The sequence below is a fragment of the Lissotriton vulgaris genome, chromosome 3_1 (genome assembly GCF_964263255.1).
Source record: "Lissotriton vulgaris chromosome 3_1, aLisVul1.2, whole genome shotgun sequence".
NCBI classification, from domain to species: Eukaryota; Metazoa; Chordata; class Amphibia; order Caudata; family Salamandridae; genus Lissotriton; species Lissotriton vulgaris.
In genome coordinates this window covers 458579228-458597084 of record NC_141689.1, presented here as the reverse complement: position 1 = coordinate 458597084, position 17857 = coordinate 458579228, and positions in this window count along the sequence as shown.

Sequence of the window (17857 nt, the reverse complement as noted above, 5' to 3'; positions counted from 1 at the left end):
ACAAAAAAAGTTGCCGCAACCTGCATTGGCTTACTGAAAAGCCTTACCCCCATCTTAGGCTATTTTGACTCTAAAACTCGTCAACTCATCGTACAAGCTACCATTCTATCCAGATTGGACTACGCGAGTGTCTTGTTACTAGGAGTTAATAAAACTGAACTGAAGAGACTCCAACGGATACAAAATTCAGCGGCAAGGGCTATAGTAGGTCTCCCTAAAAGATGCTCGGCGAGAGCAACCATTCGCAGATTACATTGGTTACCCATGGAAGCCCGCATCCAGTTCAAAGCCCTCACATTCGCCTTTAAAATCATGAAGAACGAAGGCCCGGAGCTGCTCCGTTCGCTGTTGACCCCCTACACTCCCAAACGGAACCTTAGGTCCATGGGGCAACACCTAGCAATGGTACCCCACACTAAGTTTTGCCGCATTGGAGGACGCTCCTTCAAACTACTAGGGGCCAAATTATGGAATTCCCTTCCCCTCAATATTCGAGGCATGGACAATATCCTAGCTTTCCGTAAAGCTATTAAAACCTATCTCTTCCCCCCCTGTTAGGTTCCTCCCTTTCCCCTTTTCTCAGCTGGTTGTGTTATGGTTCCAGCGCCGGGACGCCCCGTTGCAGGGGCAGCTGATGCGCTTTACAAAACTGCTAACATAACATAACATGGACAAATTCTGGGTGAACAAGAACAATAGCACAGGAATATGTCAAACATGTATGGTAAGTGCACAGTACAATGTGGGTAAGACTGCTCCAGTACCTAAGAGCCATTTTGAAAAACCAACAATGCCATTTGAAGCCCTGCAAATGGACTATGTGGAGATGCCACCTTATAATAAGGATAGGTATAACCTGCTGGTAGTGTGTATGTACTCAAAATGGATAGAGGCATACCCAGTAAAACAAAATGATGCCATCTCAACAGCCAAGAGCCTGATAAAAGAGTTGATCCCACGTTTTGGGGTCCCGAAAACAATATGGTCGGACAATGGCAGCCACTTCTGTAATGAAATAATACAATTGACATCGAAGGCTCTGGGAATACAGCAGAAACTGCACTGTGCCTATCATCCAGAGGCCGATGTTGCAGTGGAGAGGAAAAAAGGCATATTAAAGAATAAAATAGCAAAAGTATGTGCTTACACAAAATTGACCTGGATGGCTGCCTTACCAATTGCCCTCATGAGCATGAGGAGCACACCAGATGACAAGACCAAACTCAGTGCACATGAAATAGTCACTGGGTTGCTAATGGTAGCGTGGGGAGTTCCAGACAAAAATGCTCTGCCTGTGATGACCAATGAACTGTTGAATGATTACTGCATGTCACTTACACGTACTCTTGCTTCTATAACCTGCAGGTGAAGGGGACCCTTCCAGAGCCACTGCAATTTGAAGGGCACAAGTATAAGCCCCGAGACTGGGCACTCATCAAGTCATTCCAGAGGTCTAACTGTCTCCAAGCTCGCTGGAAGGGTCCGCAGTAAGTCCTGCTTGCAACAAAGACTGCAGTAAAGTGCACCAACAGCAAATCCTGGATCCACGCCAGCCATATCAAGAGGACATCCTGAGACTGCATCCAGCCAAGACCCAGGTCGGCAACACATGCCAACACAAGAACTGATCAAAGAAGAAAAAAGGTGCAATTTGAGGTCCACAAAGAAAAAGGAGATGAAATGTCGGTAATTCCGGTAAAATATCTTGTACAGGAAATAGACAAAGTATTACTGCTAGATATTATCTTAACAGATATTTTGACAACCATCTTTGACTTCGAGAATAGTGGTGAAGAAAACAACGATGGCGCACTTGTTTACCTTCAGGAAGTATTTGATCAGCTAGAATATCAATTAATGTGAGATTTAAACAATATAGCTTTACAAGAAGCTTTGGGTAGAATACTTTCAGACTGAGACAAAGAGTGTGCCATTGCATCATTGAATATAGATGTACTGATCCAGGAGGTATTTGCGAGTCCTCCTGTCACTGCAAAGTGCCCGTGCCACTGCAGCAATAAGTAGATGAACTAATCCAGGAGGTATTTGCAAGTCCTCCTATCACTGTGAGCACCCGTGCTGCTGCAGCATCCAGCAAATAACTTTTTCCAGGTCGTCAAGGCTGCCAACTTTAAGAGACTACCTTTGGGGTGAGGTACAGTGGACACTCCTGTAAAATAAGTGTGGCTGCCCAAACGGTTGATATATATGACCAAAGGGTCATACATTACAAAGAAAATTGCATGCATAACTTTAGGAGGCGGAAAGTACCAAGGGGTTTTCAAAGGCCCTCTGAAATATTAACAAATAACTGTTCTCAGTATATTGTGTACTATAGCCATCACCTTATATGTGTTTCTGCTTTTAGTATGTTTAGTTTATATTATTGTAAAGATTAACAGTGATATTCACAACATAGCGGTATTAATAACATTACATGTAAATGTGTAAACTATAGGAATATATAGGTATGCATAGGGAATATACAGCTCTAAAAATGGAGAAAAAATGGTACAAGTCTAAAATGTGCATACCTGGGAAAATATTCTGTCTATTATTGCTAGCATTAATTACTGTGTATCTATTGGATGTGTTCTATCCCATGGACTATCTAGTCCCAACACCAACACCCCCTGCTACCAAACCTACATACACTTTGTAACCTGAAGATATAGCCCACAGGGAGGACATGCACCACAATTCCTTTGTGACTTTGTTGCATCATACCAATATGATATTGACAAGGGGAGATTGATGGATATGTTTGCAATTCCAGCTTCTGTAGAACAAAGTTTGCCCCTGGTTCAAGTTCTGTTGCCTTTTGTAGCATCCTGTTATGCTGTATACATAACGATAGTAAAGATAGGGATAATAGCTGTTTTTCAGAATGTAAAGAAAAGTACTGTTGGTGCAGGGACATCTACGGCTCAGTCTGCAGGAACATCCTATAACAAAAATATGGAACACATATATGGCAGGTATTCTGACAATGGGGAATTGCACAGAAGGAGTAGAACAGAATGCAACATTTCCCCTGTTTGACATCTTCACTCCACTCTTTCCATCACAGAATACAAGAACCAGGATAGCAGGCCCATCAAAAGAGGCAAACAAGGATATACCATTTTTTAAGTTAAAAATAAGAAAACACAACACAATAGGTAGTATCTGTATTAAACGTAATGGCACCTATCAGGTGGGCCATAGTACAAATTGTAACATGACATTCGAAATGACGGCCGAAAATAATAGCATCCCACTTTATAAAGGTGACTCAATTTATTTTATTTGTGGAGAAAAAGCTCATATATGGCTTCCAAAAATTTGGAGTGGTTGTTGTCACCTGAGTTTCGTACTACCTGCTATAGTAATAAAAGACATACACCACGAAGAGGCAGACGAAGTGTGGATCAAAGAGATACAGCATCAGAGATAGCAGGTGATATATTTAAAGGGGATATACCATGGATTGGTCCATATATCAACTTCTGGGATATACGTAGATTGTCCTGACTAGTAGAAGCAACAATAAATGAAACAACACGTATATTAGAAAATATTACGGTAGAACTTCAGGCTGTGAGATTAGTTTTCCTACAAAATAGAATGGTCTTGACATGATGCTGGCAGAGAAGGGGGGAGTCTGTACACTAATTGGGGTGTTGTGTTGCACCTATATCCCTGATTCCTCTTTTACTGTCAGGGAAGCAATAAAAAGACTACATAATATAGGTATAGAAGCACATAGGGATTCCGGCACGTGGGATATAGGAGGTTCACTTTGGGGTTTGTTCAGTGCATGGGGTTGGAAAATAGGAATGGTGTTCATAAAAATATTCCTATTAATAACATATGGGATTATCAGTCCTATCGCTGAGTGCCGTTAAACAGAATTATTTTGGAAATTCCGGAAAGGAACGCCTCTATACTGACATATTTTGTCTGTGACCATGAATATGCGTCTATGGGATTAAATTTAATAACATGATGGATCGTTATCAACTGGGAACTTGAAGTTGTGTTGTCCATGGCTCTGTACTACTCTCTTGGATTTACATATTTGTTAACCCAATTACCCCCTCATTACATGGGGAACTATTAATGCCCTGAAGAATTCCGCTTCAAGGACGAAACGAGTTAGCTTTGCCACTATCAACAAGTAATGTTTATGACCCTGTTTTTACAAATAATTTTGATATTAGAATAAAGGAAATTTTGGAAATATACTGTTGTTTGGGAGGAAATTGTATATCTGTTTCCCCTGTTTAATGAGAAGATGTGCACCTGTGCTTTTGTTTATAATCTTTATTGGATATGTAGGTGCCAAGAAACACTGGGATGTTAAAAAATGTACCTTCTCTCAATGGGTTGTCCATTGCATAAAAATCTGCTATGCTTCAGCTAAGAAGGATCCTTCAGTGGGTTTGCGTGCTCATTCCACTGGGGCTACGGCAGCAAACACTGCATTCATATGCGGAGTTCAACTCGGTGATATCTGCCAGGCAGCAATGTGGGCATCTCTGCACATGTTTAACAGACATTACTGCAAGGACAGCAAAGTCCGAAGGACAGCTGTTTTGCCTGTTTGGTACTCTAGGACTTTCTCGTCTGAACTTGGTTTGCAGACCCTCATCTGAGGCTGGTATTGCTGGGTTATCTATTCTAAAGGTAAGGAATGTACAACTAACTGTCTCTTTTAGATAAACAAGTTGGTAATGATGTATCTGTAAGTGTTAGGGTTTGTGCACAGCAAAGAGCATGTCCCCTTTCATTGCACTAGTGGTCTCTGTAATAGCTCTCTTTAAACATACTACTGAAAGCCTTTCTTGTTATCTCTGCCCTTCCCTAAGACATCTGTGTATGTTGCTCAATGTATTCACAAGTTTGGACATTGCTGTCTTGTTTGCATATTGGACCTTGCTTTTATCAAGGCTTATTAAGAAAACATTGGACCTTGCTTTTACCAAGGCTTGCTTAGAGCACTCTTCCCTAGGCCCTGTGTAACTTCAACTCATTAGCATAATACCTGAAGCTCTGCACACCTGCTTGTGAGAACCACACCCAGTTCTTCGAACCGCACCCAGCTCTTCGAACCACACCCAGCCCTGTCTAGAAAAGGCAGCCCCTGAGCCTCACCCAGTGCCTGTGCTCGTCTACCTCCCACTTACCTGAGGACAGATCCTTCGGCGCTGGCACTCCTGCTCTCTCCAGACCTTCATTGACTTCAACAGACGCGGCTTCTGGCTCTTCCTTCTTCTGGCTTCCGGCTACTTCTTGCCGCAGCCCCTCTTCTGCCCACTGCAATCGACCTGCAAAAGAGAATGGAAAGGGGCGACCACTCGGTCCCCCCGAACATATGGTCGGGTGCCCTGACCTCCCCGGGAAACCATTTTGGGCGGGGGGCGGGTCCCGGCTGGTATGCCCGAAGCGGCGTAGCCGGGGCGCCCCTTTTCCCGCCCAAGAGGGGTTGTCCTAGACACCTACACCGTTGGCCACGCCCCGTAGGCGGATCGGAGGAGGGTACACGCCCTCCCGAGGAAGAATAAAAGAGCAACAATCTAAGGAAGCATCCTCTTGTTCCTGTGCTTGGAAGCTGCACCTCATCGTTGCACGTGAGCCTGAGACGGAACAAGGAGCCAATTTTGAGAACTTGTAATCTTGTGTTTCTTTTTTCAGTAATTCCGAAGCTTTGGATCCAGGACCTCGACTAAAAGAATCGTGAACAATGCCTGGCAGGAAGGTCGGAAAGAAGGTTGGGACCGAACAGATGCTTCGCATGCTGGTGAAGGATATGGCGGACTTGAAGAAGCAGATGGCGGCAATGAATGGTGCAAGTAGACCGAAGAAAGTCATCGGGCCAGCATTGCCAGGAGTGGTCCCTGCCGGGAGAGGTAAAAGGGCCAAGAATAGAGCGGCAGGGGGGGAGGCCCCGGTTCCAGAGTCTCCTCCGGCGAGCCCGGTCAGTCCAGTTGAGGCCCGGTTCCGATCCCGGACGGGGGCCAGCCGATACCTGTGGTAGTTACACCCGTTAACGAGGAAGATATGCCTCCCGAGCTGGCCGCCCAGTTAGCAGCATGGTTAGGCAAGAGCAGCAAGGGTGCTGTGGCACCGGGAGACACGGCTGAGGAGGCCAGGTTAATAATGAAGCAGTTGCGGCAATCGAGAGATGCTGCAAAGGCGCCTTGTCCTCTTGTTTCCCCGCAGAATCCCTCGGAGCAACCGGCGTCGAGCGTTGGTAAAGCAGCATCAACAAATCCTGCTACTGGTTCGGGTAAGCAGCCGTTGCCAATGGCGGGGGAGGGATCGTTACCCTCAAGGAGGGAAAAAGTGGTCCAACATATCCCGATGGATGTGAAAGAAAGGATTTGGACGGATAAATATGTGAACATGTTTTCGCTGTTGACCGATCATTATGAGATAGAGCACGTTAGAAATCAGAAAGAGTTGTTGCATCCGAGTGTATGGCGTGCAAAAATGGCGGGTTTCAGGGTGGACGAAACGATCGCCAATTGGGCCAGAGCGTTTGGAATGTTTACTGCAATCATGGGGGAACGTAGGCCTGAACTATTGTCGGGGTTAGCATGTTACCAGACATAATGGAAATGTATGAAACTTATGAAGGCAATCAATGGATGGGTTATGATAACAAATTTCGTAAGGCCAAGGAGCACGACTCATCCCTGACGTGGGATTGTTTCGACTCCATTTCTTGGCAGAAACAGGGTACGCCGAATACAACGAAGTCGTCTTCTTTCGGCGGGAATGGGGCGGAGCCTTCCCGCCATTATATGGCAGCGCCCTTTCGGGCGGGCACCAACGGTAACCAGCACACAAAGAGTAACGGGAACTCGGGTAGAAAAGGTGTCTGTTGGAGCTTTAACAGGGGCAAGTGCACTAGGCCACAGGGGTCATGCAGGTTCAGGCATGAGTGTGCGGGGTGCGGACAGTCTTCTCACCCCGAGAGTTCATGTAGAGCCAAGAATGGTGATACAGGAGGTAGAGGGGGGGCCAAACAGGTCTAACTTCGACCGAGCGGCACCGTTACCTACTCCCGTTGATATCATGGCAATGATCCCTTGGCTAAACGAATACCCTGATCATGTCTCTGCCGGGGTGTTGCGAGACAGTTTCTCATATGGTTTCCGCATCCCGGCAGGGGATTTCAGGGGGGAGGCACAGTGTAAGAACCAACTATCCGTTCAACACAATACGACAGTGGTACAGGTAAAGATTGCAAAGGAGGTGGCCCGAGGTCGGGTTGCGGGCCCCTATGAAAACCCGCCTGTTGTTAACTTTGTTTGTTCACCGTTGGGAGTAGTCCCCAAGAGGGACCCGGGTGAGTTCAGGTTAATCCATAATTTGTCCGCTCCTAGGGGTCTTTCGGTGAACGATGCGATTGACCCAGGAGTTTGTTCGGTGCGGTATGCATCCTTTGATGAGGCCGTCACTATTTTGAATCGCCTGGGGCCCGGAGCGCTGATGGCTAAATCAGATATCGAGTCAGCATTCCGGTTGCTCCCGGTACACCCAGATGATCAGCGTCTCCTAGGTTTTGTGTTTCAAGGACGCTACTACATGGATAAATGTATGCCGATGGGTTGCTCCATCTCTTGTGCGTATTTTGAGCAGTTCAGTACCTTTTTGCAATGGGCGTTCACCAGAGCTACGGGCTTTACGCAGGTTATGCATTACCTTGACGATTTTCTGTTCCTGGGGGCAGCTGGGGATTCGGAATGTGCACAGGCTTTGAGGGAATTCTGTAATCTCATGAAACTGTTTGGTGTGCCACTGGCACCAGGCAAAACGGTAGGGCCGTCTACTACGCTCGAGTTTGCGGGAATTGAGCTCGATTCCGTAGAGGGGTGCTTCCGTTTGCCCAAAGAGAAGGTAATGAAATTTGTAGCTTCGCTTGAAATGTGCCTCGGCAAGAAAAAAGTAATTCTCCATCAGTTGCAGCAATCTGTGGGGCAGCTTAACTTTGCCCTTAGAGTGATACCGATGGCTCGCCCCTTTTCCCACTCTATCGCACAAGCCATGGTGGGCCTCAAGGAAGGGCACCACCGCGCACGGCTGTCAGCAGAGGTTCGCCAGGATATGCGCATCTGGCTGGCATTTCTGGTGGATTTCAACGGTCGCGTCGTGTGGAACAAACCGCCAGCTTCCTCCGAGGAGCTGGGGTTGTGGACCGACTCGGCAGGGAGTGTGGGCTTTGGCGCCATCTTTGGTAATCAATGGTCGGCACAAACATGGCCGGCGTGGTGGCACGATAGGGGGCTCACAGGTAACATTGGGTTTCTTGAGCTGTTCCCCATTCTGGTGGCCTTGAAAACATGGCCAGAAGGGTTTCGTGATCGCACTGTGGTGTTCTGGTCTGATAATATGACCGTTGTTGAATGTATCAATAATCAGGCAGCACGTTGTAAATGGATTTTGAGATTGCTGAAGGAAATTGTCCTACTATGTATGAGACTAAACGTCCACTTTAGGGCAAGACACGTGCCTGGGGTACTGAACCAGGCGGCTGATGCACTCTCTCGTTCCCACATGCAGGCCTTCCGGGGTTTTCTGCCCTCAGCGGACTTGGTGGCGGCACCATTTCCCGAAGCTCTCTGGTCTCTCGGTGCCCCGGATTACAAAACCTTGTGGGAGAGAGTCTAGCACCCAGGACGAGGAAGGCATATGAAGGGGCGTTCCGTTCCTATTGGGAATTTTTGGGTACAGCTAGAAGGGAGCATTGGGGGCAGGAGGAGTATGTACTGAAATTTCTGGTATCGCTGCATCAGGCAGGCCGATCACTGGCAACAGCCAATAGGCACAGGGCCGCCATTGCCTTCATGGCGCAGGCTCATGGCATCCGGGACCCCACTTTGTCCTTTCTCGTAAGGAAGGCTCTGCGTGGGTGGCAACGCCTTGAGGGTCGTAGAGTGGATGAGAGGCACCCGATAGGTCTAGAGAGGTTGTCCCTGTTAATGTCCGTACTCCCTGCGACTTGTTCATCTCAATCAGAGACAGTGCTGTTCCGGGCCGCTTTTGCATTAGCATTCCATAGGGCTATGCAGGTGAGCGAACTGGTAGCAAGGAACAAGCGGGATACGGGGGGAGGTCTGTGTCGAGAACACATTCAAATTAAGGGTGAGACGATGGTAGTCTCCATAGCCAGGTCCAAGACCGATCAGAGGGCGATCGGGGACTGTGTGGTAGTCCAGCGGATTCCAGGGTCTCCCATGTGCCCGGTAAAATGCGTGGAGGAGTATTTAGCACACAGGGCTGTAACATGGGGGGGAAGCTTACTGAGGCACGCCGACGCCACCCCACTGACTAGGTTTCAGTTCCAGCGGGTGTTAACAATGGCAATCGCGGCAGCGGGCTTGAACCCGAGCGATTTCGGGACCCATTCCTTCCGGATAGGGGCTGCTACAGAGGCTACAGCCAGGGGTCTGAGTGTTGCAAAAGTGAAACAGTTGGGGCGTTGGTCCTCGAATTGTTATAAGAGGTATGTGCGGTTGCACATGTTGTGAAGCTAATGTCATGCACTCACGCTTCTTGTTTTCTGTTTGGTTTACAGTTTCGCGAGCAGGCTTTGCGGGGCGGACTGTGCAGTTGACCCGACACCTGGGGACCAGCGGTCAAAGATCACCGGCTGAGGGAAGAGTGGTGTGGGTCGCCGGCCACTCACACGTGAGGCGAGCCGCGGACGTATTCAAAGCAGGTGACATGATTCACGTGGCTGGGGAATACGGGTGCAGGGTGACCTTCCACGGAAGGGGCGGACTCTGTATTGACCAGTTTCAAAATTTTATGGAGGGACTGCTAGGGCGGACGAGGTCACCGCCGTCTGTAATCATAGTACACCTTGGGGGCAATGATTTGGTAACCATTGGTCGAAGAGTACTTCTCGAGCTCATTTTATCTACAGTGAGTTGGTTGGCGAGAAGGGTTCCGGGGTGCACGATTGCATGGTCACACATGATTCCTAGAAGGGTGTGGCGGGGGGCCCTCTCTGTGTCAGCTTTGAATCAGTCGGTAAAGAAAGTTAATAACAAACTTAGTAGGTTGTTTCGTTCAGGCCAGTTGCACTGTATTCCACATGGATGTATTCGGGGGGACCATATGTATCTTGAGGATGGGGTCCATTTGTCCCGGGTGGGGAATGTCTTACTCATAGGAGACTTCTTAGCCTGGTTAAAGAGTTTGTGTAGCCATGACCTTTAGTAGGAGTTTGTGGGGGGTCCGGATAGCCGGTCAACTATCCGGTCCGGATAGCCGGTCAACTATCCGGCCTGTGGCGGTAAGGTCATGATCGGTGAGCAGTAATTGGAAGATCCCTAGAGGTGGGGCGCCACCCATTATGGATGGGAGCGCCCGGGGGGAGGCGGCCATTGGCCCCTCACACGGGGAGGCGGCACCCCTCTAAGGATGGGGCCGCCGAAAGGGAAGGCGGTCAAGACCCCTCCCTGGGGAGGAGGGGCTACGGGCCCCTCCTGGGACTTTCCCGGGGCCAGGACATCCGCGACGGCGGATGTGGTAAGCAGTGTGGGGTGGGAGGGGGGTCTACGCTACCTTCTAGACACCTCACACGAGTCCTCGGACGACCACTAAGATGGCGTCGAGTAAATATGGGGCCCCCATTAAGACAAGGGAAATTGGAAGTTGGCACAGAGGTACAGTCCCTGTGCGGCCGCCCCTCACAAGTGAGGGGGGAGTTCTGGTATGTGGGATCTGACACCGGTTACGACCTTGCCGTTGGCCCGTAATGTTAGGATGTACAATTTAATTTTGAGTATATGCATTTGCAGGATGTTTAGAATCGGCTAGGAGAACCTTTGTATTAGAGCTGTGTTAAGGTTAGCCAATAAACATCGTAATGTGGAATGAAATTGTACATGATATGAAACTGTTAATTTAATGTTTTAATTTTGTTTCATATTTTAATAAATACGGCCGGGAGGGTAACTCCCTCCCGCCTTCCAAAAGTCAAGAACTGTTTCCGTTTTCCCATCCTTTGGGGATTGTGTTGGGAGGGGGTGACGGGTATCCCGGCCATAAGAGGTCAAGGTTAGACTGATCAGTATCCCTTTTCAGCAACAAGCAAGTGCAAAACCTTTTATTACCCTAAAGAACTTTATCGGCAATTTCTGGATTCATGTAAAGACAATTTGGAACAAGATATCTCCCACGAACATTGTGGTTCAGCCCCTTTGTTACAAGAATACTTTGTGGAACTTTGTGAAATAAACATTGTTTTACATGGAAAAATTTTAAGAATCGAACGGAGGAAACCATTGACAGCAAGGCAAACAGTAAATCAAGGACTTGCACGAATTAACTGCTGTATTTTGATGTTAAAGTACAGTATTTGTTTTATAAAAAGTCTGGAAATGTGTGAAAAGTGAGTTTGCTATTAAGAATTTAGGTTTTAGTTATATTAAGGTGAATGTTAGACGTTAGTAATTCTGATAATGATATTCGTTTGATTTTACAGAAGTTTTACAGTAATAGAAAGCACATCCCAGAACAGTAACACATTCCAAACCTGGAAGCTTGAAACCAGGATCCAATAGGTACTTTTAGAAGAGAATTTCTAATAAGATTAAGGTTTAGTCAGGAACACATTTAGGGATAGGTTGCACTTATCTGTTCTTTGTTTATGTTTCATTAGGCAGCAGTTTCTACAGAAGTCAGAGAGGGCCGCAGATTTTGGAAGCTCTTCTACAGGTGTTGTCTCTCTTTTGAGATTCCCTTGAGTTTCTGGTTCCTAGTGCACTGTTTTAAAACTAGTGTGCTGGAACAAGCAGTTTCAGGGTGGGGTCGGACTGTCTTCCACCTCCATCAGAACTGAACAGAAACTCAGGTGAGCTGGGCTTTGACAGAAGCACAAGCCTTTAAAATATTCAGTTCTGTTGGACGATGAATGCCTGGGAAGAAACAAAGGGCATAATAATGGCCCATAATGAATCAGTGTCTGGCATCTTGCAACATATGCAAGAGGAAATAGAGAAACTAATGTTGGAAAACACCTTTTTAAAACAGGATTTAAGCCGGTATAAACTTAGGGAATCTCTGTGGAACACAGCTTTTACGCCTTTGTTTAAAACCTCCTCAGAGACAGGGGCGCGAGCAAAATATGCAACTCCCCCTCCTCCCCCCCCCCAAGTTGAGGTTACTGTTAATGTTCCTAATGCTGTGCCTTTAGCAGCACCTGAACGTTTTCTTGGAAATAGTAACAAATTCCATGTTTTTATCATTCAATGTCAATTACACTTCGTTTGTAAACCACAACAGTTCCCTACTGATGCTACGAAAGTGGCATTCGTCTTGTCTTATTTGGGCGGTACAGCAGCCAATTGGTCAATTCCTTTCTTGGATAGAGATGATCCCATCCTCCATAATTGGAATCAATGTAATTGTACTATGACCAGCCTTTTTGCAAAACACACTTTTATGCAGGCAAGCGATAATGAGCTTTTAAATTTTAAACAAGGTAACAAGGATTTATTGACCTATCTCACTAGTTTTAATCGTTTACTCACAGAGACACGTTGGCCAGAAGAAAAGCGTGTCTCCCTTTTTTATAAAGGTTTGAGAGATTAGTTAAAAGACGTGCTGGCTCATATCGTTGATTTGCCAGAAGACTATTCTGACTTTGTAGATTTAGTCGTGAAATTAGAACACAGACTAGGAGAACGAAAGGGAGATAAATACAAACTGGAAACGCGGTTAACTTTTATTAGACATGAGAAGAAAGACACAGATAATAAACACACTGAACCTGAGCCTATGCAAATCGGGACACTCAGAGGTCCACTCACGTCAGAGGAAAAAGAAAGAAGGAGAAAACTTCAATTATGTTTATATTCTGGCAAGGCAGGACATTTTGCCAGAGAATGACCAGTAAAACCTAAAACTTCTCGAAAGGGTACTGTTTCCTCTATCTCCTCAAGTGAGTCGAGAAACGATTAAGCTCGACAAGGGGGGAGGTTACTTGTTCGAGAAAACATCTTAATCAAACCTCTAATTCTGCAGCCTTCATGGTACCGCACATACCTAGACATTTCATAATTCAGATCTTTTTACTTGTTACTACCCAAGTTAGGCATTCTCTCCCTGTCCTACTGGACTCAGGAGCAACAGGAAATGTTGTGAATAATAAGTTAGCGAACACATTAGGTCTTCCTATTTGTCTAAAGCCTTGTCCGGAAGCAGTATGTGCAGTGGATGGGTCAGAATTGACCTCTGGATTAATCACAAAACCAACAAGTCCCCTTGTCATGGTCTGTCAAAACGGGCACACAGAGATGATTAGCTTCGATCTGATAGATACCACTAATTTTGGCTTGATTCTCGGGGTACCCTGGTTAACAACTCATAACCCAAAATTGATTGGGTGAACAGAACAGTTACTTTGGATTCCTCATTCTGTAGAACCAATTGCTATCAAGAAGCAGGTACAGAACAGAGCTCAGTAATACACTGTGCTAGTGATACACAAGACGAACCAAGTCTCCCTCCTGAATATTCTGACTTTAAAGATGTTTTTGATCCAGTGAAGGCTAGTGTGTTACCCCCACATCGGTCATATGACTGCCGTATAGATCTCATCGCAGGGGCCCCTTTACCTAATAACAGAGTATATGCTTTGACTGATGAAGAGACCAAATATTTAAGAGCCTACATAGACGACCTACTACAGTCTGTGTTCATCCAACATTTCACATCTCCGGTGTCATCTCCACTTTTTTTTATCCCGAAGCCGGATAAATCTCTGCGTGCGTGTATCGACTATAGAGGACTAAATAAGGCTACAATAAAAAATAAATATCCTCCTCCTCTAATACCTGTGTTGTTGGATCAATTAAGACATTCTACTGTATACACTAAACTAGATCTGCGGGGAGCTTACCACCTGGTCTGAATAAAAGAGTGGGATGAGTGAAAGACAGCATTCAAGACAAAGTTTGGTCTATTTGAGTACACAGTAATGCCCTTTGGGTTGTGTAAAGCCCCTGCGGCCTTTCAATTCTTTATAAATGAGGTCCTACACAAATTCCTGGACGTTTGTGTCATAGTATACATAGACGACATCCTCATTTACTCTAAGAACCCGGAAGAACATACCCAACATGTTCATGCAGTATTATTAAAGTTAAAAGAAAATCATCTCTTTGCTAAATTAGAAAAATGTACTTTTAATGTCAGCAAAGTGGACTTTTTAGGATACTGCCTGTCACCTCAAGGAATAATTATGGATGAAAAGAAAATTAGTGCTATTACTGATTGGCCAGAACCATCATCTGTGAAGGATGTTCAGACATTTCTGGGATTCGCTAATTTTTATAGGAGGTTTATTTCTCATTTTGCAGACATTGTGGCCCCAATAATCACCTTGTTGCGGAAAGGGCCACAATTTCTTTGGTCTGATGAGGCAGCTCATGCCTTTCAACTCCTGAAACAAAAGTTCACTTCAGCCCCAATTCTGAAACATGCTGATCCTGATTTGCCATTTTTTGTCGAAGCAAATGCTTCACAAGTAGCTTTAGGAGGAGTTCTCTCTCAACGAGATGCAATAGATGGCCAATTACATCCTATAGCCTACTATTCCAAAAAGTTATTACCAGCTGAACAAAATTACACTGAGGCTGAAAGAGAACAATTAGCTATCAAAGTAGCCTTTTCTGAATGGAGGCACCATTTAATGGGAGCCAAGTAGCCTGTTACCATCTTTTCTGACCATAAGAACCTACAGTTCTTTGGATCACTAAAAGCTTTAACTCCACGTCAGATACTCTGGTTAAATTTTTTTAGTACATTTGACTTCGTTATAACCTATAGACCAGGTGCACAACAAATTCAATCTGATGTGTTATCTAGATATGGACATACCTCAGACATGAAACAAGACAAAATAGGCGAACCCATTATTCCTCCCCAAAAACTTTTGCCACTAGTACAACAGAAGGATTTCATCACAGATCTATAGAATGCACACATGCAAATGGCACCTCAAGAATGGATTCCCATAACTCAATACAACAAGGTTTATTGTATCACAACAGCATGCTGTTAGTGCCCACCACGGAATTACAAACACAGGTGATAATTTGGCATCACGCCTCACCGTTGGCAGGTCATCCTGGCTCGGTAAAAACCATGGAAAATGTGTGAAAACACTTTTGGTGCGACAATATGAGTAAGGACATTAAGCAATTTGTCACTACCTGTCCAGTTTGTGCAAGACATAAATCTTCTCGTAAGGCCCCTGACGGTTTGTTAATACCAATGCCATCACCCAAACAACCTTAGCACACTGTGAGTGTAGACTTTATTGTAGGTTTACCACCAGTAAAATCCTTCACAACAGTATTAGTGATAGTGGATTTTTGGTCTAAAATGGCACATTTTGTACCATTACGGAAATTGCCAACTGCGGCAGAAATTGCCGATATTTTTATAAGAGAAATTGTGCGTTTACATGGTTTGCCAAGTAAAGTGGTGTCAGACCGAGGTAGCCAGTTCAACTCTAGATTTTGGAAAAAATTATGCAAAAAAACTGAAAATAGATGTAGCATTATCCACTGCTTTCCATCCAGAAACAGATGGACAAACTGAACGACTGAACCAAACCTTACTTCAAACGCTACGTTGTTTATTAGCTGATTATTCTAGTGAATGGTTGGAAGTTCTCCCTGTAGCGGAGTTTGTTTATAATAATACTGAGCAAGCAGCTCTAGTTTGCTCACCATTCTATTTCTTTCAGGGGTATCATCCGAGAGCTATACCCATTTTATTAGAAGATTCCCTGTTGCCTACAGTAACAGATAGACTAACAAGATTAGGTGACATACAAGACAAGGCCAGGAAACATTTAATAAAGTACAAAGAAAGTATGAAAAGACAAGCAGACAAACACAGATCTGAGGCCCCAATGTATAACATCGATGACAAAGTATGGCTCTCCACAAAGAACCTAAATATAGAGGGATCCCGAAAGCTGCAACCAAGTTTCATTGGACCCTTTAGTAAAACTGCCATAGTAAACCCGGTAACAGTAAAATTGGCCTTACCAAAAGAATACCCAGTACATGCTACATTCCATGTGTCCTTGCTTAAGCCGTACAATCCAAATACTCGACCCGAACCACCACCTCTACCCATACCAATTAAGGAAAATCTAGAATATGAAGTGAAAAGCATAAACGACGCAAAAAGAATTCATGGACGCCTGTTTTATTTAGTAGAATGGAAAGGATATGATGAAACTGAGAATTCATGGGAACCAGCGTCCTATGTACATGCCCCACGGTTGATTAGACAGTTTTATCTAAAATATCCAGGGAAACCCAGTCTAGTAGGAGGGCCTTTGAGGGGGGCGACTGTTAGGGTTTGTGCACAGCAAAGAGCATGTCCCCTCTCATTGCACTAGTGGTCTCTGTAATAGCTCTCTTTAAACATACTACTGAAAGCCTTTCTTGTTATCTCAGCCCTTCCCTAAGACTTCTGTGTCTGTTGCTCAATACTCGGTCTGGTCGTCCAACTATACCAGACCACACAACTTAACTGTAACAATAAAACCTCAATGTTCATGCAGAGCGCCTTTGCCATGTGAGGGACATCGCTAGCACCAGCCATGTGGTGTACTCTTCAAGCCACAATCCAGTGGAGCGTCTATGGAACCTAGGCCTAATCATCAATAAACAGTGTACGTGTACCTTCATTAGTATATACCTTTCACATATATCCATTGTGCAGTTACATAACATATACTTGTGAGTACAGTCAACCATATAAGTCTTTAATGACTTGCGGGGTCGCAGATGGGAATAGCACCACTCTGCCCTCAGAGTACGAGTCGTGCATCACTTCTTCCGAGGGGGAGGTCTTAACATCCACTCCTGAAGCGTCAGTGAAGTTGGCTGTAGCTATGAGTGCTTTTGATTTGTTCTGCTGCACCTGTTGCGTGGTGAGGTATTGCCATGCCGGAGTCCACTATGTTCGTCAATTAACTCTTCCAGCAGACCTTCCAGAACCTGCTGGGCTCTTAGCAGTGAGTTGTGAGTTAGACAATGCAGCGCTTGTGAGTTCTGTCACCTCTAGCTAATCTTCCACATCTCCAGGGCTTTCAAAGAAATAGGACTTTTGATCGTGCATGATTTTTAGATGCGCCGGAAAAAGCAGTGCATATTTCAGGTCTAAGTCTTGAAGCTTCTTCTTTATCGCTATGAAGGAGGAATGCTGTCTTTCGACCAACATTGTGTAGTCTGGATATAAGGAGATTTTTGTATTCTCAAACTTTATTGGAAGACTCACAGGCTTTTTGTGGAAGAATGTCCCGGTCGCGAAAGTTCCGTAATTTCACAATTAGAGGCCGAGACAGAGCTCCTGGTTTCGGACGGCCAGTGGGTATCCTGTGCGCTCTCTCCATGCACTATTGCGTGAAAAGTCCTTCACTAGTTACATGGTCTCGGAACCATTGTTCCATGTACGTAGTTGCATCATTTTCTTTACTTTTCTCAGGCAGTCCAATGACGCGCATGTTATTACATCAGGCCCTTCCTTCTGCGTTTTCCACTCTGTCGAGCAGGGCAGCCACTTGCTTTTGCAGTTGTGTGATCTTGGTGTCAGCCTGTGACTGACGCGGGACCACCTCTTCCAGCGTCACAGCATTGTCCTTCACTTTATCTGCCAGTTTAGTGTGATACACCCTAAGTTAAGGCCCGTATTTAGAGTACCAATTTGGAGTTCTACCGCCTTCCTTGAGTTGCGTTCGTCTTTCAGTATAAGGTCCAGCTTATCCACAGGTGCAGGAGCTACTGTCTGTGAGATACTTTCCATCCCTGATTCATGAGTCACAAGGGTTGCT